The sequence below is a fragment of the Hyperolius riggenbachi genome, chromosome 9, assembly GCF_040937935.1.
Source record: "Hyperolius riggenbachi isolate aHypRig1 chromosome 9, aHypRig1.pri, whole genome shotgun sequence".
Taxonomy (NCBI): Eukaryota; Metazoa; Chordata; class Amphibia; order Anura; family Hyperoliidae; genus Hyperolius; species Hyperolius riggenbachi.
The window spans coordinates 25,688,993-25,714,011 of NC_090654.1; the positions used below are offsets into that span (position 1 = coordinate 25,688,993).

General features: G+C 46.9%; 1 protein-coding gene across 1 annotated transcript in view; it reads right to left on the minus strand.

Annotated features, from left to right (window-relative positions):
• The window catches only part of LOC137532059 (nuclear receptor subfamily 1 group I member 3-like), an 87,972-nt gene extending 63,734 nt beyond the window's left edge, over nucleotides 1-24,238 (minus strand). The window contains exon 1 of the mRNA XM_068252184.1: nucleotides 24,057-24,238. The gene's annotated coding sequence lies outside the window, so the exon portion shown is untranslated. The remainder of the gene's footprint in view (nucleotides 1-24,056) is intronic.
• Between the last annotated feature and the right edge of the window lie 781 nt (nucleotides 24,239-25,019).

A 25,019-nucleotide genomic window follows, 5' to 3' on the forward strand; every position in this document is an offset into this window, starting at 1 on the left:
TCAGTCTCTGCACCAGAGGAGCTTACACTCTAATGTCCTCACCACAGTCACACACTATTATTATTATACATTTATATAGCTCTGACATATGCCACAGCACTGTACAGAGATCACTGATCCATTCCCATCAGTCTCTGCACCAGAGGAGCTTACACTCTAATGTCCTCACCACAGTCACACACTATTATTATTATTATACATTTATATAGCTCTGACATATTCCACAGCGCTGTACAGAGATCACTGATCCATTCCCATCAGTCTCTGCACCAGAGAAGCTTACACTCTAATGTCCTCACCACAGTCACACACTTTTCATAGCTCCCAACTGTCCCTCTTTCTCCCTCATTTGTCCCTCTTTCAGGACTGATGTACAGATCTATGTAAATATAGAATGTTTCTACTATAAAATACGTTTAATTGACTCTAAACTTTATTCCCATCATATAAATTGATATATTTATTATTTATAAAAATTAATATAAAGGTAAATGAACCAGGATAAAAAGGGCCAGTGTGGTTTGAATGATAAAACAACATATTTTTCTTTTGAAATCTTTATAGTATGCGTGACTAGGGACGTGATCAGGGGTGTGGTTATAGTGTCCCTCTTTCTGATCTCAAAAAGTTGGGAGGTATGCTTTATTATTATACATTTATATAGCGCTGACATATTCCACAGCGCTGTAACATGACAAACACCTTTTATAATTGTTATAAGGGGTGTGTAGCCACTTTATAAATAATAAACATACTGTTCAGGAACAGCCTGGGTCTTTACAGGCCGAAATATTGTCCTGGAAAACCAAAAGATCTGCAACAATCAATATAAACTATTTAAGACAATTGCAGCTAAATTAAATGATTACTAGTACCTGCCATTTCATTGCTATACTATTCTGTTCTCCTAAGGCCCCGTTCAGACTATGTGCGTTCCTAGCCGTTTTTACAGAACGCGTATAGGCAGACTTGGCGCATAGAAACGGCTACTAATGTTTTCTAATGGCTTCGTTCACATGTATGCGTATGAGACGCATACGTTTCTCATCCGCATAGCTGCACGCAGTTCTGTGCGTCACGCATAGAAACGGACGCAATGAAAATCTATGGACGTGTATCAGAAACGCATACTATTGTGTTTTCAGCGTACGTTTCCCTCGGCGTTTACTATCATTCTTTTCTGTTTCCTGTGTGACGTGTGTGTGCAAAACTCAATAGAAAACGCATTTGAACGCAAGAAAAACGCATGCAAACGCATGCGTTTTTCAACTTGCGTTTCTTTGAATTTCTATGCGTTCTGCAAACGCTGAAAGTATGAACAGGGCCTTAGTAATGCTACATACACACTTGAGATAAAAGTCTTTGGAAAAGGCAAGATCACAGATCAATTTTACCCCATTCCATGTAGTATGAGAGCCATACTCTACACAGTCTATTCTATGGAGCTGCACTCCCCATCAGACAGAAATCTTTGCAAGATGCTGCACACACAGATGCTGCACACATTCAAAAGATCAGTATCTGCAAAAGATCTGTTCCTGCAAAAGATCCGTTCCTGCAAATTGCATTCATAGTCTATGAGATCTGCAGATCATCATACACACCTTGTTTAACAGACAATCATCTGCAGATCATCTGCAGATCAGATCCACCAGGATGGATTTTCAGATCTGCAGATGATTGCCAGATATGCAGATGAAGGGCTGGTGCACACCGAGCGGCTTTTTCAGCGTTTCTGCAGCCGCTTGCGGCGGTGGATCCGCTTGGACAATGTATCTCAATGGGGTGGTTCACACCAGAGCGGGAGGCGTTTTGCTGAAACGCATACTCCCGGGCTGCTGCAGATTTTGGATTGCGGATGCGTTTCTGCCTCAATGTTAAGTATAGGAAAAACGCAAACCGCTCTGAAAAACGGCAGTTCAGAGCGGTTTTGCAGGCGTTGTTACAGTAGCTGTTCAATAACAGCTTTACTGTAATAATATATGAAATCTACTACACCAAAACCGCTACACAAAACCGCAAAATGCTAGCTGAAACTCTACAGAAAAATAACAAAAAGCGTTTCAAAATCTGCTAGAATTTTGCGGATCTGCTAGCGGGTTTTGGTGGGCACCAGGCCGAAGTCTGTTAAACAAGGTGTGTATGATGATCTAAAGATCTCATAGACTATGAATGCATTTTGCAGGAATGGATCTTTTGCAGGAAGAGATCTTTTGCAGATAATGATCTTTTGAATGTGTACGGGCATCTTTGTGTTCAGCATCTTGCAAAGATATAGGGCCCGTTTCCACTATCGCGAATCTGCATGCGTTTCCTGTATGCAGATTCGCACAGCCAATACAAGCGGATGGGCCTGTTTCCACTTGTCAGTTTTTCTGTACAGGATTTGTCTGCACGGCAGAGCCCTCACAATTCGCCTGCGTGTGGAATGCATGCAAATCGCCGCTAATGTATTTAATAGGGAAATCGCCTGCGGCTTTGGTATGCGAATTTTCATGCGAATTCGCATGGAAATCAATGAAAAAGCACACCGGCACTGCCATGGTTAAATTCGCATACAGCGTCATCCATGCAAATTTTCATGCGAATTCGCACGAAAATTTGCATACAACCGCATGCGAAATTTGCATCCGCATGCAAATTTTTAACGCGGCGATTCGCACCGCACAAGTGGAAACAGGCCCATAATCTGATGGGGAGTTCAGCTCCATAGAATAGACTGTGTAGGTATGGCTCTCATACTACATGGAAGGGGGTAAAATTGGTCTGTGATCTTTCATTTTCCAAAGACTTTTATCTCAAGTGTGTATGTAGCATTAGGCTAATCAGCAGTGCCCATTCAGGTGTTAAAATCATTGCATATCCTATTCGTTACCGCCCAGCACCAAAAGTAACCACTGCCGCGATAGTGCATATGCATGTGCACGCCCCCCTCGCTCGTGTATGTGCACACTCATGCACGTGCACTGATCCCATTGTGAATGATTGCTGCTCATATAAAGTTACAGGGGGAAAAATATATTTATTTAAAATTAAAGTGACAGTGTAACATTAAAAAAATTAAATGTTTTTTTTAAAGTATTAACCCCTACGAAACCAATTAACCTTTGTGTCACCTATACTTGACCTTCAGATTTGTGAACCTGTAATGGCTGCCGCCCATAGCGATCAGATGCGATCACTGTGGCGACAGCTCGGGTACCCAACGCTGTATAGATACATCGAAATGTTGTTGCCTAGCAATGCATCTATACAGCACTGGGGTCCCCAAACTGTGCTCCCTAATGATCACATGCAATCGCTACAGACGCACAGGCTGGTAATAATGGTGCGCTACAAGCTCGACTGGTGATGAAATATGGCATGTATGGTATCGTTTTAACTGGGACAAGTAATGTATTCTGAGATGTTTTAAAATGGTGGCATTTGTCATGTAAAAGTTTGGAGGGGGGGAAGCGTGAAAAAATGTGTAATTTTTGCGTTTATACCTAATTTTCCTTGATAAATTGCCAGTGAAATTTAGGGATGCTCACTGCGTACCGCAGAAGTAATTCTTCCGCGATTCCGGACGGAATTTGGTGATTCCGTTCATCGGAATTGCCATAGCGCTATAGCGGAAATTCCGCGGAACGATGTGTAATTCCGGCAGAATGCGGAATTTTGTAAGCCAATCACAAGGAAGCCCCTAGAAGAAGCTTAAAGTGAGAACAACAGGATTTCTTCATGAAAATCGGAATTTCTGCACCAGTCAGAGGCTTACAAAAACCACCCAAACGGATTTCTGCATGAAAATCGGAATTATTTCAGCACCAATTACAGCGTTGACAAAAAAACAATCAATCCTGTTAGCAACCAGCTCCCTAGCTATCTCACCTATCCCAACCATTTTGTATAGGTCCCATAGCCTACGCAACACCTCCTGCGGCGCAAAAACCACCGCTATGGGATCACCGCCAGGTCCCATAGCTTACGCGACACCTCCTGCGGCGCCAAAACCACCGCCATGGAACCACCGCCAGGTCCCATAGCCTACGCAACACCTCCTGCGGCGCAAAAACCACCGCTATGGGATCACCGCCAGGTCCCATAGCTTACGCGACACCTCCTGCGGCGCCAAAACCACCGCCATGGAACCACCGCCAGGTCCCATAGCCTACGCAACACCTCCTGCGGCGCAAAAACCACCGCCATGGGACCACCGCCAGGTCCCAAAGCTTACGCGACACCTCCTGCGGCGCCAAAACCACCGCCATGTCCCAAAGCCTACACAACACCCCCTGCGGCGCCAAAACCACTGCCATGGGACCACCGCCAGGTCCCAAAGCTTACACGACACCTCCAGCGGCACCAAAACCACTGCCATGGAACCACCGCCAGGTCCCATAGCTTACGCGACACCTCCTGCGGCGCCAAAGTGACCGCCATGGAACCACCGCCAGGTCCCATAGCTTAAGCGACACCTCCTGCGGCGCCAAAACCACCGCCATGGGACCACCGCCAGGTCCCAAAGCTTACACGACACCTCCTGCGGCGCAAAAACCACAGCCATGGAACCACCGCAAGGTCCCATGGCATAAGCAACACCTCCTACTGCAAACACAAAAAAGAAATCAAAACAAAAATAAATCAATAAAAAAAAAAAATAAATGACCGGTGTGGAACAGCCACTATGTCCCATGGGCTACCATTTAGCAAAAACAAGGTTTCATTTGCGCTTACTTTAATTTTTACGCCAGAGTGCGGAATTCCGCGGAAAGCCGCAATATTCCCCGGAAATGTAATGGCGATGGAATTTAGCGCTGGTGGAATCCTGGAATTCCGGCGGAACGGAATTTGCTCTTTCTGATCATCCCTAGTGAAATTAAATAATACTTGAAAAACAATATTTACCAAAGAATGCCTAGAATGTCCTGAAAAAAACAATATACCCTATATACTCACGTAGAAGCCTAATTTTTCAACACAAAAAAAACGTGCTGAAAAGTTACCCCCTCAGCTTATATGTGAGTCAGTGGAGCAGAACGGATGGTGGAGAAGGTTTTGTTACTGGCAGAGGAGCGTAAGGATCTTGCACTAGTGATCCTGCTCTTACCAGCTGGCTCCCTGCTGTGCCTGTGTCCCCATTCCCTGCAACATGGTGTGCAGTGTGCGCTGCTCAAGACTCCCTGTGTCCCCTGTCTTGTGGAGCGTGCAACCATCGTGTCAGCTGTACAATGTTCAGGGATTATTTCTATGTGGCAATTGCTGTGTCTCATATCTATGACCCCATCTAGTGGCGTCTAGACAGAGCAGTATCATTCTTGGGGCACATCTGGCTACTGCGAAAGGAGCTATAGTGGGGAGGGGGCTTATATGTGAGTCAATCGCTTTTTTTCTGGTTTCTGAGGGAAAAGTAAATACCTCGGCTTATAAACGGGTCGGCTTAAATGCGAGTATATACAGTATGTATCACTTTGATGGCACAGGTAATAAAAAGTGACACAGCTAATATGCCAAAATTGTGAGGAACCTTAAAATGTACCTGAAATGAAGCTGGGGTACAAAATGAGATAATTACCTAAAAAGAGAGAGAAGCGTCAGGCATCCTACTGAGGCTGAGAGCCCCACCCTGTGAGATTAGCGACAAGGCATTTTTGCTAATCATATCAGGGCCGCGCATGCCATCTTCCTGTAGCATGGGTGCGCAGTAACCACATGAGCCCACCTGCACGTGCGCTGTCAAGCTGAGCTGCTCGTGTTCAAGTAGCTTCATGCTATTGTGCTTGCACGGCTCCTGCATGGCCACACTTGTAACCGAGGAGGAACACGGCTCCGCTCTGGAGGAAAACCGCGCTCAACAACAGGAACATCAGAATACCAAGGAAAGCCTCAATAGGATCCTGAGGCTTCCCTCTGTTCAGGTAAGTATCTCATTTTGATCCCAAGGATCACATTAAGGGGTAAAAACCCAGGAACCTGAAGTGGTTAATCAAAACAAGCAGTGGTATTGCATGTTTCCTAAAACAAACATAGCTTTGTGGCGCCTCCTACTGGTGTCATTCCAGGCCTGTGCCTGGTTTGTCTATGCCTAAAAACGCCCCTGGTGTGCATGTTATACTACATAGCTTAGGAGGAAACAACATGGGGGGGGGTCAGACTCAGTATCCCGATAAGTTCGAGTCATTCAGCAGCAAAGTTGAATCAGGCAAATCAGAAAGCAAAACGATGGTTTCTGACTGATTACGAACGATGCCGGCAGAAGCGGCCCTGTGGCCTTGTCTCGTATCCTGACAAATTACCCGACTATTATATAGCTGTGACGGGCATCAGGCATGTGGCAGCACGTCTTTCAGGAAAGAAATGCAAATGCAAATTTATGATCACCTCGGGAGAAATATCTTGTTACAACAAAAGTCACTGCGTATTATTATAATTACAGCAAGGGCTGCTGGGGAGGATCTGTCAGCGCCAGGGGTGAGGCGATTAAAGAGGCACTGTACATTCTCCATTCAATCTCGGTTTCTCAATGATGCTCCGTTCCCCGCCGCCGGTCCCAGTCTAATCCGCTGTCTAATTAGACTGCGGATGTGTGGCCGTGGCCTCATCAGGAGCTGACTGCGCAGGCTCAGTACAAGAAAACTGTGTACTGCACCTGCGCAGTATTAGAGTTGGGCCGAACCTCCGATTTTAGGTTCGCGAACCGGGTTCGCGAACTTCCGCGTAAGGTTCGGTTCGCGTTAAAGTTCGCGAACCGCAATAGACTTCAATGGGGAGGCGAACTTTGAAAAAAGAAAAAATTATGCTGGCCACAAAAGTGATGGAAAAGATGTTTCAAGGGGTCTAACACCTGGAGGGGGGCATGGCGGAGTGGGATACATGCCAAAAGTCCCGGGGAAAAATCTGGATTTGACGCAAAGCAGCGTTTTAAGGGCAGAAATCACATTGAATGCTAAATGACAGGCCTAAAGTGCTTTCAAACATCTTGAATGTGTATACATCAATCAGGTAGTGTAATTAAGGTACTGCTTCACACTAACACACCAAACTCACCGTGTAACGCACCGCAAACAGCTGTTTGTGTAGTGACGGCCGTGCTGGACTGGTGCGCACCATGGCGAGAACAGGTATGCAGTGGCGGGTTCACTGAACAGAACAGGTATACAGTGGCGGGTTCACAGAACAGGTATGCAGTGGCAGGTTCACTGAACACAACAGGTATGCAGTGGCGGCTTCACTGAACAGGAATACAGTGGTGGGTTCACTGAACAGGTATGCAGTGGCAGGTTCACTGAACAGGTATGCAGTGGTGGGTTCACTGAACAGGTATGCAGTGGTGGGTTCACTGAACAGGTATGCAGTGGTGGGTTCACTGAACAGGTATGCAGTGGCAGGTTCACTGAACGGGTATGCAGTGGTGGGTTCACTGAACAGGTATGCAGTGGTGGGTTCACTGAACAGGTATGCAGTGGTGGGTTCACTGAACAGGTATGCAGTGGTGGGTTCACAGAACAGGTATGCAGTGGCAGGTTCACTGAACAGGTATGCAGTGGTGGGTTCACTGAACAGGTATGCAGTGGTGGGTTCACTGAACAGAACAGGTATGCAGTGGCGGGTTCACTGAACAGGAATACAGTGGCGGGTTCACTGAACAGAACAGGTATGCAGTGGCAGGTTCACTGAACAGTACAGGTATGCAGTGGCAGGTTCACTGAACAGGTATGCAGTGGTGGGTTCACTGAACAGGTATGCAGTGGTGGGTTCACAGAACAGGTATGCAGTGGTGGGTTCACAGAAAAGGTATGCAGTGGTGGGTTCACAGTACAGGTATGCAGTGGTGGGTTCACAGAACAGGTATGCAGCCAGGAACAAGCTAAGCCTAACTAATCTTTCCCTATGAGAGACAGTCTGCAGCAGCTCGCCCTACTCTCACTAACGCAGGCACACGAGTGAGCGTAATGGCCGCCGCTGCCTGCCTTTTATTAGGGGGGGGGAGTGGCTCCAGGGGCTAGTGTAGCCTAATTGGCTACACTGGGCCTGCTGACTGTGATGTAGAGGGTCAAAGTTGACCCTCATGGTGCATTATGGGGCGAACCGAACTTCCGCAAAAGTTCGCCTGCGGGACGCGAACGCGAACCACTGAAGTTCGCATGGAACCGTTCGCAGGCGAACCGTTCGGCCCAACTCTACTCCCGATGACGCATGCGAGAGCGAGCACTATTCGTCTTCTTAGACGAATATCAGACCGGGACCAGCGGCGGGGAACGGCGGATCGGAGGAGGACGGCGTGGGACATTACTGCTGCAGGGGGCCCCAGGTAAGTCCCTCCTCCTGAGTTTCCTGTTTGCATGATAAGTAGTAGCAGATTTACATATGATTTGCATCTGAATTGAATGCGAAGTGTGCAGAAAGTCTATTTAGGTGCTGCACACATGAGCTGGTGGTCATTTCAGATGCAGCCTTAGTGGTATGCGCTGGCGCTCTCCTCGCTGTTCAACAAAATTTAAGTTACTTTTTTTTTTTGCTTAGCTGCTCCCAAGGTTTTAAATTTAGGTTAGGTCACTTGCCCGGAAGTTTGCCTCACCGTGGCGCAAGTGTCTAGTATAATATACTCTGCATGCAATCCATATTGGAAGCTAAAGTACCTCCTTGCGTAATAAATGTTAACACTTGTCTAGGATGCAGGGCATGCATTTTTCAGTCTAGCAGAGGCGGTGTATACCTGTGCGATTAACCATTCAATTGCAGCATGTGTCTAGGGATGCGCAGCCTTTCCCCCACTGGCCCCAGGTAAGTGTCTGTTTTTATTTTCAACCCCCCACAGAACCCCTTTAAAGAGGCACTGAAGTGACATACAGTAGAATGCAGTAAATTAATCAGGATATGCGTTTTTACAATAATTTTCCTGGTTTCAGCATTAGAAACACTTCCTATATCTATACCTTTCTGTATATTGGTATGTAGCCCCGCCTTCCCATTGATGCTTAACCTAGGCCGTTTAGTTATGTAAACCCCTCCTCCCCACCCCAAGCATTCTGGGAGACCAGGTATTATTTCTACTGGCTTCAGATTTCAATTCTATTTGTTACATTATTTTCACTTCAGTTCCTTAACCTAAAATAGTCTGTGTTTATTGTCAAATCGCTGCGAAAATCATATATTTCTTGTTTTCTTACTTTGAAAATTAAGGAATTGGCGAGTGCATCTTTGGCTTTTGAATCTTTTGAGATATGCACGGCGAGGGGGTGTTGTGGGGGCGTGGTTAGTGGTGTGGCAGGGGGTGTGTCTTAAAATGCCCCTCTTTCTCAAAAAGTTGGAAGGTATGTATCTGGTCTGAATTGGCAGCAGCCCTCCAATGGACCACAGAGCACCCCTTGAGCGTCATCCATATGTACATGGTCCATCCCTTGTGCTGCGTCAGGTCTCCTTAGCAGGGAAGTCAATGAGATAAAAATAATTTTAAGTTGATGCAGGATCATGCAAATTTTATATGCAAATTTATGCAGGTTGAAAATGGAGCGAATTTTGGATTTAAATTTTACCTCAGCAGGATTTGACCGGTTCATTTTTTGCATAAAGAATTTGCATAATAGTGCATCAACTCCAAACTATTTGCATCTCATTGACCGTACCTACTCAGGGGCGTAACAAGGTTGCGACCGCATCAGGGCCCTTGGGACAGAGGGGCCCCAAAGGGCCCTCCCTTAACTACAGTTTTAGCTTCCTATTGGTCTTGTGCTCATAATAATCACTTCTATAGATACTTTGAATAGTGGTAATCACTAACAAACTGTTCCCCATCCCCTTCTTGCACCTCTAACACTGTAGTTGCCATAGGCAGGTTTTGGTGCGTCGTATCAATTGTTATGTATAGAGTGCTTGGGGGACCCCATTGTAAAACTTGCATCGGAGCCCACAGCTCCTAAGCAGGTTCTTTCCAAAAATAGGATTTCTAGCTGCAGATGCCTCCTTTCAGCTGAAACAGGCTAACATTTAGGCCCTGTGCTTACACAACAAATCACATGATACGTAGATCTTGGCCTGGAGTTGCGATTCGTCGCAGTTTTTACTCTCGCCTTTAAAATGGAACTTTTCAGCTCCCTTTTTTCTTTTTTTTTTTATTCTGCGAAACTGTATCTAACCGACTGCAACAAACAAATTAAAAACGCCATGCCAAATCTCGTTAATCCGAGGGTTCGACCGCCAACCAGAACCGGGCAAATCTGGCAGGCTGCAATCTCATTGGCTGCGGCCGGCATTCCGCGCAGCTAGCGGGTAATAAAGGACAGATTTTTAGCCTTGGGTGAGGCATAAAAGCAATTTATTCTCCGCTGGGTCCTGGCGTTCTGCGGAGGTTAAATGAGCTTGCGAACCAGAGGCTCTTGTTGTTAAGTAAATGACATGATGACATTTCAGTGGGATGAAAATAAAAATAAATAAAAAACTGACTTGTTTATGTAAGTCGAAGCAGCTCTGGCCAGCAAATGGAGCAGATTGCTAAAATAGGATTGGGGAAAGGGGGGGGGGGGGGGGGGGGGGGTTGCACAGTCACAATCATTTGTGTCTTTTTGAGCATGCAGAAGCTGAGTTCGGAGATGTGCGATATTGTGCGACAAGGCCGCGGTGACTATTCTGACATTCTTATGTGTCTTCACAAACTGTTCCCAACAGCCACTTATGGAATACTTAAAGGACCTCTGTTGCGAAAATCTTAAAGAGACTCTGTAACATCAAAAACATCCCCTGGGGGGTACTCACCTCGGGTGGGGGAAGCCTCCGGATCCTAATGAGGCTTCCCACGCCGTCCTCTGTCCCACGGGGGTCTCGCTGCAGCCCTCCGAACAGCCGGCGACAGACCCGACTGTCAGTTCAATATTTACCTTTGCTGGCTCCAGCGGGGGCGCTGTGGCTGCTTTCGGCTCCGAAGTAGACGGAAATACCCGATCTATGTCGGGTCCGCTCTACTGCGCAGGCGCCGGAAACTTGCGCCTGCGCAGTATAGCAGACCCGACGGCGATCGGGTATTTCCGCCTACTTCGGAGCCGACAGCCGTCAGAGCGCCTGCGCAGGAGCCGGGAAGGTAAATATTACGTCACGGCTGTACGGAGGGCTGCAGCGAGACCCCCGTGGGACAGAGGACGGCGTGGGAAGCCTCATTAGGATCCTGAGGCTTCCCCCACCCGAGGTGAGTACCCCCCAGGGGACGTTTTGACTTTACAGATTCTTATATGTAAACATATACAATTAAGAAGTACATTTCTTCCAGAGTAAAATGAGCCATAAATGTATTTTCTCCTATGCTGCTGTCACTTACAGTAGGTAGTAGAAATCTGACAGAACTGACAGGTTTTGGACTAGCCCATCTCCTCATGGGGGGTTCACAGGGATTTCTTTATTTTCAAAATGCACCTAGTGAATGGCAGTTGCTCTGTCCAACTGCTAATAAAGTACACAGTGAGCAGGGAGGCTGGTCAGCATCTTTGTATAATTTTGTTTCAAGGAGTGTCTTTATAAAAAACTAGCTGATGACCCAGTGTTGCCCAGGTATGTATTCGGCTGGTTTTGGCTCCTCCCACTTTTTCTAACCCTAACACACAAACATTCAATGACCAAGTTTGTGAGCTTTGGGGTCTTTGGCATCAATAATTTGTATATTCCCATGAAATTAAACAAATCAGATTGGCTGTTTGTGGCCCCACCCCTGTCCAGCATTTAAGCCCCAGTCACCCAATGATCAACTGTAGCAGGTTTGAGGCATCTGCTATTAACAGTGTAAAAATGGCAGAAATTAAAACATTCCCTTTGAAAATCAACAGGTGAATAATTTTGATTAGCTACTATAGGCTCCACCCACTTCCCTGAATATTAATCTTAGTCACCCAGTGACCATCTGGGCAAAGTTAGATAACCCTGCCATTAACAGTGTAAGAAGGGCTGCAGTTTATATTTTCCCAGTGAAATTTGTTTTTGGCTCCACTAATTTTTTTGTAACCTTGACACACAGTCACTCACTGACCAAGCTTGTGAGCTTTGGTGTCCTTGGCATCAATAATTTGTATTTTCCCAGTGAAATGAAACAAATCCGATTGGCTGTTTGTGGATTCGCCCCCTTTTCTGAATTTGAAACTCAGTGCAGTGAGTCCAGTGACCCAATGACCAACTGTACCAGGTTTGAGGCGTGTGCCATTAACATTGCAAGAATGGCAGCAATTTTAAAATTCCCCTTGAAAATCAACAGATGAATTTTGATTTAATTTTTAGGCTCCACCCACTTTTTTGAATATTTATCTCAGTCACCCAGTAACCAACTGTGCAAATTTTGAGAACCCTGCAAATAACAGTGAAGAATGGCTGGCGTTTACATTTTCCCAGGAAAATCTGTTTTTGACTCCACCCAGTTTTTGTAACCTGGACAAACAGTCACTCAATGACCAAGTGTGTGAGCTTTCTGGTTCCTGGAATCAACATTGTGTGAATGGAAGCAGTTTATCCAGCAAAGAAATGTGATTGGCTCTTTGTGGCACACCCCCTTTTGTGAATTTAAACCCCACTCTCCCAGTGGCTGACTGTACCAGATTTAAGGCCTCTGCCATTAAAGGGGAACTTCAGCCTAAACAAACATTCTATCATTAAGTTACATTAGTTATGTTAATTGAAATAGATAGGTAATATAATCTGTTACCCACCCTGTTTTAAAAGAACAGGCAAATGTTTGTAATTTCATGGAGGCAGCCATATTTTTGGTTGAAAGGAGGTGACAGGGAGCATGAGACACAGTTCCAACTGTCCCGTGTCCTGATCACCCCTCCCAGCTGCGCTCACTAGGCTTCAAATCTCAAATTCAAAATGTTAAAACAAAAACAAAAATTGCACCAAAACAGCAGAACGAGAACAACAACATCAGAAATCCCATCATGCTTTGCACAGCATCAGGGGAAAAATGCCCGGGCAGTTTTCTTCTGTGCAGCTAAAAATGAGGCCTAGGTGAGAAAAACAAAGTTCTGATGCTGTGAAACTGGTAAAGAAACACCAAACCTTTTCAGTGCTGCTGAATCGATTTTTAGTCTAGAGGTTTACTTTAAAGAGACTCTGAAGTCTCCCAAATTACCTCTTTTTATATCAGATTCCTCTTAAACAGTAATAGCAATGGTGAATCACCGCATCCCCGCCACCGTAGGAGGTCTTTATCACCCCAAAATCACTGGAGCAAAATCCTCCGGTACTTCCTGGAGGAGGCAGAGCTTTGGGCTGTAGCTTTGCCTCCAATCCATTCAATCACTTCAGATCGCTGCCTCTCCCCGCCCCTCTCTTTGAAAGAAGACTGAGTGGGGCGGGGAGAGGCGGCGATCAGCGGTGCTTGAATAGACTGCCTCTACAGCCCAAAGTTCTGCCTCCCCAGCAGCAAAATCTGCGACTTTGAAAGTCGTAGGAGTTTGCCCCGGGTTTTCTGTGAATAAAGACCTGGCAGCAATATTCCCCTTGAAAATCACAGGTGAATTTTGATTACCTGTTGTAGGCTCCACCCATTTTCCTGAATATTAATCCAAGTCACCCAGTGACCAACTGTGCAATGTTTGAGAACCCTGCCATTAACAATGTAAGAATAGCTGCAGTTTATATTTTCCTAGTAAGATTTGGTTTTGGCTCCACCCACTTTTTGTAACCTGGACACACAGTCAATCAATGACCAAGTTTGTGAGCTTTCAGGTTCCTGGCATCAAAAATGTGTGAATGGAAGCAGTTTATCAACCAAGGAAATCTGATTGGCTGCTTGTGGCCCCGCCCCTTTAGTGAATTTGGACTCCAGTCACCCAATGACCGACTGTAGCAAGTTTGAAGCCTCTGCCATTAACAGTGAAAGGATGGCAGCAGTTTAAATATTCCACTTGAAAATCAATAGGCAAATTTTGATTGGTTGTTGTAGACTCCACCCACTTTCCTGAATCTTAATCTCATTCACCCAGTGGCCAAGTGTGCCAAGTTTGAGAACCCTGCGATTAACAGTCTAAGAATGGCCGCAGTTTATATTTTCGTATTTAAAATGAATGGCTGAAATTTGATTGGCTGTTTTATGCTCCGCCCACTTTTCCTGGATTAGTAACCTTGGTCACCAAGTGACCACCTGTGCCAAGTGTGGGGACTGTGGCTTGATTACTGTGAGAATGGCAGCCTTTTACATTTTTTCCATTGACATGAATGGGTGAAATCTGATTTGCTGTTTGTAGCTCTGCCCATGTGTGCAGGGGGGCCGCAAGACCCCCAGAACCTATCATCCCAGGTAGTAAGGGATCTGTGTACCAAGTTTCGTTCAAATCGGTCAAGCCGTTTTCTAGTGATCACGACACATACACATACGCACGCGCGCGCACTTTTATATATATAGATAATGGCCATGCTGAGAATACCCTATGGAGAGATGGACTTACCCAAAACCTGTCGGTAATGTCAGATTTCTACTACTTACTGTAAATTTCTCTATAGTTTTTTTTTAATTTTTGTCATTTGTATCTATGAATTTTTAGTTTTTGAAAATGGTTTTCAAATTTATCATTTTGAAAATTATAATGCTAGGAAGGAAGGTTTTTAGGGATAGGTGTTAGGAAGGGGGATTTTAGGGTTAGGCTGGGCATCAAGCAGGGGGGTTTTAGGGATAGGTGTCAGGAAGGGGGATTTTAGGGTTAGGCTGGGCATCAAGCAGGGGGGTTTTAGAGGGACTCCGAGCAGTGCAGAAACTAACATAAACCGCCGCCCTACGCCTTTTAGTTTTCGCTGTTTTCGCGATTGAAATTGCCGCAGCCGCGATTTCAATCGCGAAAATAGAGAAAGCTAAAAGGCGTAGGGCGACGATTTAGGTGTCGCCAGAAAAAGGAGAAAGAGAGCTTTAAAATGATATCCATCTTTCCATAGTTACTTGTATTACACAGGACGACACTTTCCCCAGTGTCAGCAGCAGCACCATTCAGCAGAAAAAGTCGCCCTGTGTAATACAATGTAACTATGGAAAGATGGATATCATTTTAAAGCTCTCTTTCTCCTCTTTCTGGCGACACCTAAATCGTCGCCCTACGCCTTTTAGTTTTCTCTATTTTCGCGATTGAAATCGCGGCCGTGGCAATTTCAATCGCGAAAATAGCGAAAACTAAAAGGCGTAGGGCGGCGGTTTATATATCATTGGAAAGAGGAGAAAGAGAGCTTTAAAATGATATGCATCTTTCCATAGTCTCTGCACTGCTCGGAGTCCCTTTAAGGATAGGTGTCAGGAAGGGGGATTTTAGGGTTAGGCTGGGCATCAAGCAGGGGGGTTTTAGGGATAGGTGTCAGGAAGGGGGATTTTAGGGTTAGGCTGGGCATCAAGCAGGGGGGTTTTAGGGTTAGGGGTCAGGAAGGGGGTTTTAGGGTTAGGCTGGGCATCAAGCAGGGGGGTTTTAGGGTTAGGGGTCAGGAAGGGGGTTTAGGTTACGGCGTCAGGAAGGGGAGTTTTAGGGTTGGGCGTCAGGAAGGGGGGGTTTTAGGGTTAGGCGTCAGGAAGGGGATTCTAGGGTTAGATGTCAGGAAGGGGGGTTTTAGGGTTAGGCGTCAGGAAGGGGGGTTTTAGGGTTAGGCGTCAGGAAGTGGGGTTTTAGGGTTAGGCGTCAGGAAGGAAGGTTTTAGGACTAGGCATCAGGAAGGGGGGTTTTAGGGTTAGGCATCAAGAAGTGGGGTTTTAGGGTTAGATGTCAGGAAGGGGATTCTAGGGTTAGGCATCAGGAAGGGGGGTTTTAGGGTTAGGCATCAGGAAGGGGGGTTTTAGGGTTAGGCATCAGGAAGGGGGGTTTTAGGGTTAGATGTTAGGAAGGGGGGTTTTAGGGTTAGGCATCAAGAAGGGGGGGTTTAGGGTTAGGCATCAGGAAGGGGGGTTTTAGGGTTAGGCATCAAGAAGTGGGGTTTATGGTTAGGCGTCAGGAAGGGGGGTTTTAGGGTTAGGCGTCAGGAAGGGGGGTTTATGGTTAGGCATCAGGAAGTGGGGTTTTAGGGTTAGGCGTCAGGAAGGGGGGTTTTAGGACTAGGCATCAGAGGAGGGAGGATTCTGTGAGAGAGTAGGGATAAGTTTAGATGTAGTAAAATATCGGTAACATTTACCAATGTTTTACTGTAGTTATTACCACTGTAAATATTTTTTCATTTTCATTTTGCGCCTCTATTTTATGCATGCGAGATGAACCTTGCCAGAGGTATACAGTAATGTCGCTGCCTGTGACAAATCTAAGAATGTAAATCTGGGCCAGGAATGATTTTGCAATAGGCAAACACTGACTAAATATTGGTAATTTTTAAAAGTAAAATTGTTAACATTAAGCAGTTTTATTCATTACCTTATATACTCGTGTATAAGCCTTATATTTCGGCACAAAAAATGCTGTGAAAAGTTACCCCCTTGGCTTATATGCGAGTCATTGGAGCAGAACAGATGGTTACTGGCAGAGGAGCGTAAAGCTCGTGCACTAGTGACCCTACTCTTGCCAGCTGGTTCCCTGCTGTGTCCGTTACCTGTGTAGTCTTGCGGAGCATGCAATCAACTTGTCAGCGGTGCAATGATTCCTCCTGTGTGGCAATCACTGTGTCTCATATCTATGATGTCATCTAGTGGTGTCTTGAGACACAGCCTTGGGGCACATCTGGCTATGGGGAGAAGGAATGTCTTGTACTGCGGGCACATCTGGCTACTGTGGAAGGGGCTATACTGGGGAGAGGGCTTATACACGGGTCAATCACTTTTTAAAGTGAAAAAAAAAACAGACACTAGTCATTGCTGAGGGAAGGGTTACACGGAATGGCATCCGATGAACTTGGGGAATCAATAATTTGGAAATAAAGAGACAGGAATTCTTAAGCCAGACATCCTCAAGTCAATTAAGGCCTGATACACCAAGCCAATCTATCCCTCCCTGATTGGAATTGCATTGGATAGTGATTGATTCCCACGCCACCAGGCATACTCAATTCAATGATAGATTTCAGCAGAAGCACCATCACCGTCTGAAGCACCTGTCAGTCACGGAGAATCATTTTTATATCTGTTCTTCGCTTGTTGACACAAGATAAGTCAAGACAAGAAAGACACAGAACATTTATATCGCGCTTTTCTCCTGGCAGACCAAAGCACCAGAGCTGCAGCCACTAGGACGCGCTCTTTAGGCAGCAGCAGTATTAGGAAGTCTTGCCCAAGGTCTCCTACTGAAATAGGTGCTGGTTAACTGGACAGGCAGAACCAAGATTCAAACCCATTTACTTGTGAAACAGAGCCACTTAACCACTACACTATCCAGTCAAGATAAGATCTCCATCTTTTCAGAACTAATGTGAACAGCATGTGGCTGTATCTGCTAATTCCCTATTCACTTCTGAAAGGAACTTGGAGAAATATAAAACTTCTCCTTTCTGAATTAAGTTTGTGACACTATTTAAAGGGGAACTGAAGTAAGAGGTATACGGAGGCTGCCAGATTTATTTCCTTTTAATCAATACCAGTTGCCTGGCAGACCTGCTGGTCTATTTCTCTGCAGTAGTGTCTGAATAACCCCAGAAACAAGCTAGTCTTGTCAGATCTGACTTTATAAGGGCTCGTTTCCACTATTGTGGTGCGGAATCGCCTGGATTCCACCGCTGATGAAATCGCATGCGGATGCGATTCCGCATGCGGTTTTTGCCGCGATTTCGCATAGGCAGGGTATATGCGATTTTAACCATGTCACTGCCTGTGTAAATTAACACGGGTACCTATGCGAAATCGCACGCGAAATCACGGGAAAAACGCATGCAAAAACGCATGCGATTTCCCTATTGCCTTCGATTTGCCTGCATTCCACACGCAGGCGAATTCTGCGGGCTCTGCCGTGCAGAAAAATCCTGCACAGAAAAACGCAAATGAAAACTGACAAGTGGAAACAGGGCCATCCACTTGTATTGGTTATGCGAATTTGCTCTAGTGGAAACGGGCCCTAAAGTTTGAAACACCTGATCTGCTGCATGCTTGTTCAGGGGCTATGGCTAATAGTATTACAGGCAGAGGATCAGCAGGGCTGCCAAGCAACTGGTATTGCTTAAAAGGAAATAAACATGGCAGCAATAAATTCTTATTATACTTCGCTTAAAGGGAAGGTCCGAGGTGATTAAGGGCCCTTTCACAGTGAGACGTTAAAGTCGCACGTTATAAAATACTTTAACGCAGAGTAACGCACAGCAATGCAAAGTCTGTGCGACATTCACAGTGCACACGTTGTGTTGTGTGTAACGTGTAGCGTTCTTAGAAAGTGCTGCACGCTGTGCGTTTAGCAATGTATTTGCTGCGTTAGTTGTGTTACACATGCTCAGTAATGTTTTTTCGTTTTTTTAAAAAAATATAACGCATGCGCCATTTTCGTTCCATCTGTATGCGACGAAAACGACGCACCAAGAGACACATAACGCAGTGCAAAATAACGTCCAATTTCATAACCTACATGCGCTGCGTTAGGGGCACATTGTGCGACTTTAACGTTGCATCAAACGCAACGTCCCACTGTGAAAGAGGCCTAAAAAACAAAAATCAACTTACCTCGGGCTTCCTCCAGCCCCTGGCAGCCGTCCTGTGCCCTCGCCGCAGCTCTGGTGGCTCCCGGTCCCCTCCGGTGCGGATGCAGAACTTGCCAGGTCGGCATCTTCTGCACCTCAGAGTGGCTGACGTCATCCAGACTGTACTGCGTAGGTGCAGAACTATTGCACCTGCGCAGTACAGGCCGGATGACATCAGTGCGACTTCGTGAGCTGCATGCTGGAGCGCAAGTAGGCCTCTTGTACTGTAGGGGACCTCGGGCCATAGGCGTGCAGCAGAGCTGTGGTGAGGGCACAGGGCGGCTGCAAGGGGCTGGAAGAAGCCCCAGGCAAGTAGATTTTTGTTTTTCAATTACGTCGGACCTCGCCTAACGCCCATAGGCGTCGGCGGGTCGTTAGTGGTATAGCATGGAAACGGCCGCTCGATCGAGCGTCCTTTCCATGCCAGTTCACGAAGGCTGTCTCCGTGAACAGCCGGAGAGCCGCCGATCGCGGCTCGCCAGCTAACTGTAAACAGGCGGGGAAGAAATCCCCGCTGTTTACATCACACGGCGCTGCTGCGCAGCAGCGCCGTGACGTAGATCGGCGATCCCCGGCCTCTGATTGGCCGGGGATCGCCGGCATATGATAGGCTGAAGCCTATCCTTCAATGCGCAGGACAGAAATCCGTCCTGCGCAGCCCATGGAGGGAGAGGGAGGTAAGGGGAAGGAGGGAGTGCCGAAAACGCTGCGGAGGGGGGCTTTGAAGAGCCCCCCCGCAGATCACAAACAACCGGTGGCGATCAGACCCCCCCAGCAGGACATCCCCCTAGTGGGGAAAAAAGGGGGGAAGTCTGATCGCCAAGGCTCACTCCTGATCGGTGCTGCGGGCTGGAGAGCCCACGCAGCACCGATCACTGCAGAAAGCCCTGGTCCTTAAAGGGAAGGTTCAGGGACTAGCTAAAAAAAATAAAAATCCATTTCCACTTACCTGGGGCTTCCTCCAGCCCGTGGCAGGCAGGAGGTGCCCTCGGCGCCGCTCCGCAGGCTCCCGGTGGTCTCCGGTGGCCGACCCGACCTGGCCAGGCCGGCGGCCAGGTCGGGCCTCTTCTGCGCTCCATGGTGCGTTCCACGTCGGCGCGCTGACGTCATCGGACGTCCTCCGGGCTGTACTGCGCAGGCTCAGAACTACTGAGCCTGCGCAGTACAGCCCGGAGGACGTCCGATGACGTCAGAGCGCCACCGTGGAACGCACCATGGAGCGCAGAAGAGGCCCGACCTGGCCGCCGGCCTGGCCAGGTCGGGTCGGCCACCGGAGACCACCGGGAGCCTGCGGAGCGGCGCCGAGGGCACCTCCTGCCTGCCACGGGCTGGAGGAAGCCCCAGGTAAGTGGAAATGGATTTTTATTTTTTTTAGCTAGTCCCTGAACCTTCCCTTTAAGTAGTTAAGGTAGGTCGGAGACTCCCCGGTTATGTGAGACATTTCTGGGCTGGCTACCAGGGTCAGTGCATTTCCTTGTGGTTCTCCTAAAGCGGACCTGAACTCAGAACTTCCTCTCTGCTCTAAAAGATAAGCAACAGCATAATAACCTTAAAAGAAAAACATTTCTTTGTTACAGCCGATATAAATCCTGCAATAAATCTGCAGTGTGTCTACTTCATTATTTTATGGAAGCAGACATAGGGTTAACATCTTGTGTTTACAAATTAGCTGCTCTGCCATGGCAGATGAGATTCCTGAGCTGACACAGTTGAGAGTTCAAATTACAGTTGTGATTAGTCACAGATGAGGTGGGATTAGACAGGCTAAACTCTCTAAATACACACATGGTGCATTTCTCTAGGTTTTCCTTCTGTTCTGTGCAAGAGTTCAGGTCCACTTTAAAGGGGAAAATACATTGCATAAATAATTGCATGCACAGTGATCTGCAAACTGGCTCTCCAGCTGTTAACCTCCTTGGCGGTAATGACGAGCTCAGCTCGTCCATTACTGCCGGAGGGCGCCGCTCAGGCCCCGCTGGGCCGATTTTCATCATCTTTTTTTAATACACGCAGCTAGCACGTTGCTAGCTGCGTGTCTACCTTGATCTCCGCCGCCCATGCGCCGCTACCTGCCACGTTAGAAGGCCCCCCCCGAGACCCTGTGCGCAGCCTGGCCAATCAGTGCCAGGCAGCGCTGAGGGGTGCATCAGGACTCCCGATGACGTCACGACGTTGATGATTCATCACGATCGTCGCCATGGCGACGGGGGAAGCCCTAAAGGAAATCCCGTTCAGAGCGGGATTTCCTTATGGGAAGACGCACCGGCGGCGATCGGAGGGGCTGGGCGGACGGCGCAGGGAGGGGGGAATCATGTAGCTAGCACTAGGCTAGCTACATGATAGGAAAAAAAATCAAAAAATAGTGCTGCGCATCCACCCTGGTGCATTTAATAGAACGCCAGGGACTACAAGTCCCACAATGCCTTTATGAATCATGACTGTGGTGGTCAGACTCCCGCAAAGCATTGTGGGACTTGTAGTTCCTTAACAGCTGGAGAGTCAAGTTTGCAGATCAGCACAAGGGAGAAGAAAATCAACGTACAGAAAACACCTCTAATTGAAATCCTAGAGTTCAGTTGTGTAGCCAGGTGTTCTACATGCACCTTTAAGTTTGGGCCCGCCCTTCAGTGGGTGTGTCTTTGGTATTATTCACTGATAAATGTAGTGCACTCCTAAGTTTTGACAGCACTTGAGGAAGGCCTTGATGACTGAAACGTCGTGCTTGGTGTTACTATAAGATTAAGTAAAGCAAAGTTTGCAAGTCACCCAGGTGGAGTCCTTGTTGTCTCTTTCACTGCACTGATCACTACTCACTGTTCAACTGTCATCAATCACAAAGATGTTTAATTGGCTGAACTGCAGCACAGGCATCTTGTGTTGCACGTCACAGATGTAAAGAGCATGCAGTACCTGAACTGTAATTTATAGTGTAATGTCTCCCATACACTATTCAATTTTCGCGAGATCAGGTAAGCAATCTGTATCTCCCCCGATGTAAATTGTTTATCTGGCGTTCCACTGTGTACCATTAAATATTCCACCACTGCTAGCTTTGTATTATTCAGCATAGTAGAAAATGCGTGCAGCCGATTGTTAGATTAGTTCAGGTATTGAGCTTGATTACCTGCTCTGTGCAACCATTCTTGCAGCAAGATTTGTGCTGTTTACCATCCAAGGCCACTGTCAGCAGCCTCCCCGCTTCAGTATAGGTAATCAGATGACCCTTCCCCCTCCCTTCAGTATAGGTAGCCCATTGACCCTTCCCTCTAGTATAAGCAGCCAGATGACCCGCTCTCCCACACAGCCAATATGGGTTGTCAGATAACCCCACCCTCTTCCAGTTTAGCCTGATAACCCCCCTTCCCTTAGTATAGGAAGCCTGATGACCCCTCCCCCCATTCCTTCAGTCTAAGAATCCAGATGACCCTCCCCTCCTTTCTTATAGATAACCTGGTGACCTCCACCCTTCAGTATAGGTAGCCAGGTGACCCTTCCCCCCCCCCTGTATAGTCTGCCTCCTACCCGCCCTTGATCCTGTGGTACCCTAGGCCATGGCTTAAATCCGGCCCTGCAGCTAATCCAGTCAGCCTTGTGTACATACACATGTCTATCTCATCATGTCACATGTCACCTCGGGTAGCCTTTAAAAGGTAAAGTAAATATGGCAGCCTTCATATAACTCTCACTTTAGCTGTCCTTTAAGGCCAGTTTTGGAAATTCATAGCAATCTGCAAATTGGTGCATTAAGATAATGTTTACCAACATTTTAGCGCTAGTTTACAGGGCTCGTTGAACTGGTGGTTAGTAAGCGATAATTGCGCATATCGACCGCTGATTTGCTCATCATACAGCTGCCATCCAGTCGCTGTATAATGCAGCAAAAATGACGGCCTTCGTATTAACTACTGACTGCGTTATGTAACGGTAATTAGAAGATCACACAGTTACCATGCGTTGGTTGGATTCAGGGGCGGTTCTCTTGTGAAGCAAGGGGAAACATTTGCATCAGGTGCGGAGATTACAGGGGCAGCATGTTTGTACTGTGTTTACACTAACAGCATGTAGTCAGAGTAGGAGGAGAAGCAAGAGGAGAGCGAGGTGAAGAGGTCATCATTGGGGAAAAGCAGCTTGTTGTGCTGTGTGAGGAGTCTGACAATGAGTGAGAGGGGGAAGGCAGGAGAGCAGCATTGGGGAAAAGCAGCTTGTTGTGCTGTGTGAGGAGTCTGGCAGTGAGTGAGGGGGGGGAGGCAGGAGAGCAGCAGCGTTTCATCTGACTTGCACAGCAGAAGGGAGGAGGTGGCACTGCTGTCCTGACTGTGGAGGAATGGAGTGGCTGAGGGTGAGCAGATTGTTTGTCACAGACCCGCAGCCAGCCAGTGTGTTATTGTGTTGAGCTGCAGCATGTCATGTCTCAGGTTGTTGCATATGTTCCCTTGCTGCATGAGTACATTAAATGAAGAAGAAACATTCCATGGCATATTAGCATTACGTAACAAAACTCGCACCGCAGCTACTATGCAAATTGTTGGATGCTGTGCGATCATTCCAAATTGGGAAGGGGGGGGGGCACCCTCACAAGTTTGCTTCCGGTAGCAAAAGGTCTAGAATCGGCCCTGGTTGGACGCTGCACGTCGTGTCTCGCCTCCCGTTTACATGTACCTGCATAGGTACAGCACTGCACAAGTACCTTCCCATCACCAGTTTCTGACACTTGTAGCTGCCTGAAAAAGTCCGCCGGTTCCCTAGTAGTGGTTAATAGGCCGTAAACCCAGTGCCGTCGGCTGTCCGCGTGAACCGCCCCATAGCGCACTTGTGCAGAGCTGATATACGTTTACAGCATTATTATAAAGAAAGTGAATTTGACTGAGCCTGCAACACCCTCCAAAAACTCAAACACTCGTTTAGGCTGGAGAAACGTACTACAAATTTATTTTGTCCTATGTTGCTGTTGCTTACAGTAGGCAGTTTAAAGCTGACAGATCTGACAGATTTTGGACTAGTCTATCTCCTCGTGGGAGATTCTCATAAATTACCTTATTTTTTTTGCAAAAGCCCTCCCTGGAAAGGATTTATACAAAGATCTCAGCCAGTCTCCCTACTCGTTTGCACACTACTTTGGCAGTTGGACTGAGCAACTTCAGTTCAGTAGGTGCTTTTGTAAATAAAGAAATAACTGAGAATCCCCCAATGAGGAGATGGACTGGTCCAAAACCTGTCAAACCTGTTAGATTTTCACCACCTAATGTAAGCGACAGCAACATAGGAAAAAGGTGATTGATAGTGCATTTTACTCTAGGAGAAGCGTACATATTATATGTATGTATTCTAAATCTTACAATTTTACACGATAGTTGTTCTTTAAGACAAACTCTCAAACTCTGAACGTAGTTAGCCCCACTCTGCAGAGATTTGCCCATGACACCGTGCAGAAATCACACAGGTAGGCAGGTTGCGCCAGAGATCACAAAGTGCGTTTAAGGTGACTTTACCTTTGCAGCAATTATCTTTTCGGTGGCGTCCTCCTAGCAGCAGCAATCATCAGTGGCATAAATCCTGGGGAGGCTAAGCATGCACTTCAGATTTCAGACTCTTTTACAGTCCGCACAGGAGCACCTGCAGGACTCTGCGAGTTTATTGAGTCAGTGAGCAGCACACCACTGTCAAACCTAAAAACACTAAGACTACCCATAATTCCCCGGGAATGAGGCCAAACCTGCCGGGCTTGTTGTGTACAGGACACACTGTACCTGTTTTTATGTAATCTTGTGTACTTGCCCCACCCACTTCCAGCTGTTCCACCTGCTTAGCAGTGCACGGGGACTGGGGACAGGCAGGCCTGCGCTGTGCACTATGGGAGATGTAGTCCAGGGAAAAGAAAGGACAGGCGCACTGCATACAAACACACCTGAATGTATGTAGATTGTTTAAAGGGCAACTGAAGTGAGAGGGGTATGGATTCTGACATATTTATTTCCTTTTTAATGATGCAGATTACATGGCTGTCCTGCAGATCCTCTGCCTCTATAGGTTGGCCACGCACGTTACAATTTTTTTTTTCGATTTAACAAAACTGATCCAATTTTTAAGTTGATTGAAAACATGTGTTCGAGGTAAAAAAAAAAATTGTTGGTTGGATTGAAAAACAATTCACTCAATAAGCTGGAGGGGAGGAGGGGTACATTTGGGACCCCCACAGACTCTGGGGCCCTGGGCAAATGCCTCCTTATCTTCTATGAAGGCTCTGGCCCTGCACTGACCCTTTAGCGCTATCTACATAGAAATATAAATGGCGTGTATTATAAATACATGTGTGTGTACGGATCTGTATGTCTGGCCAAAAGGAAAGATAAGGCCGGTACACACACATGACAAATGTCGCCCATCATAGATCGGGACCCGATCCCTTGAAACATTGCTGGGCTGATGCTGTATAGCTGACGACGACGCGCTTC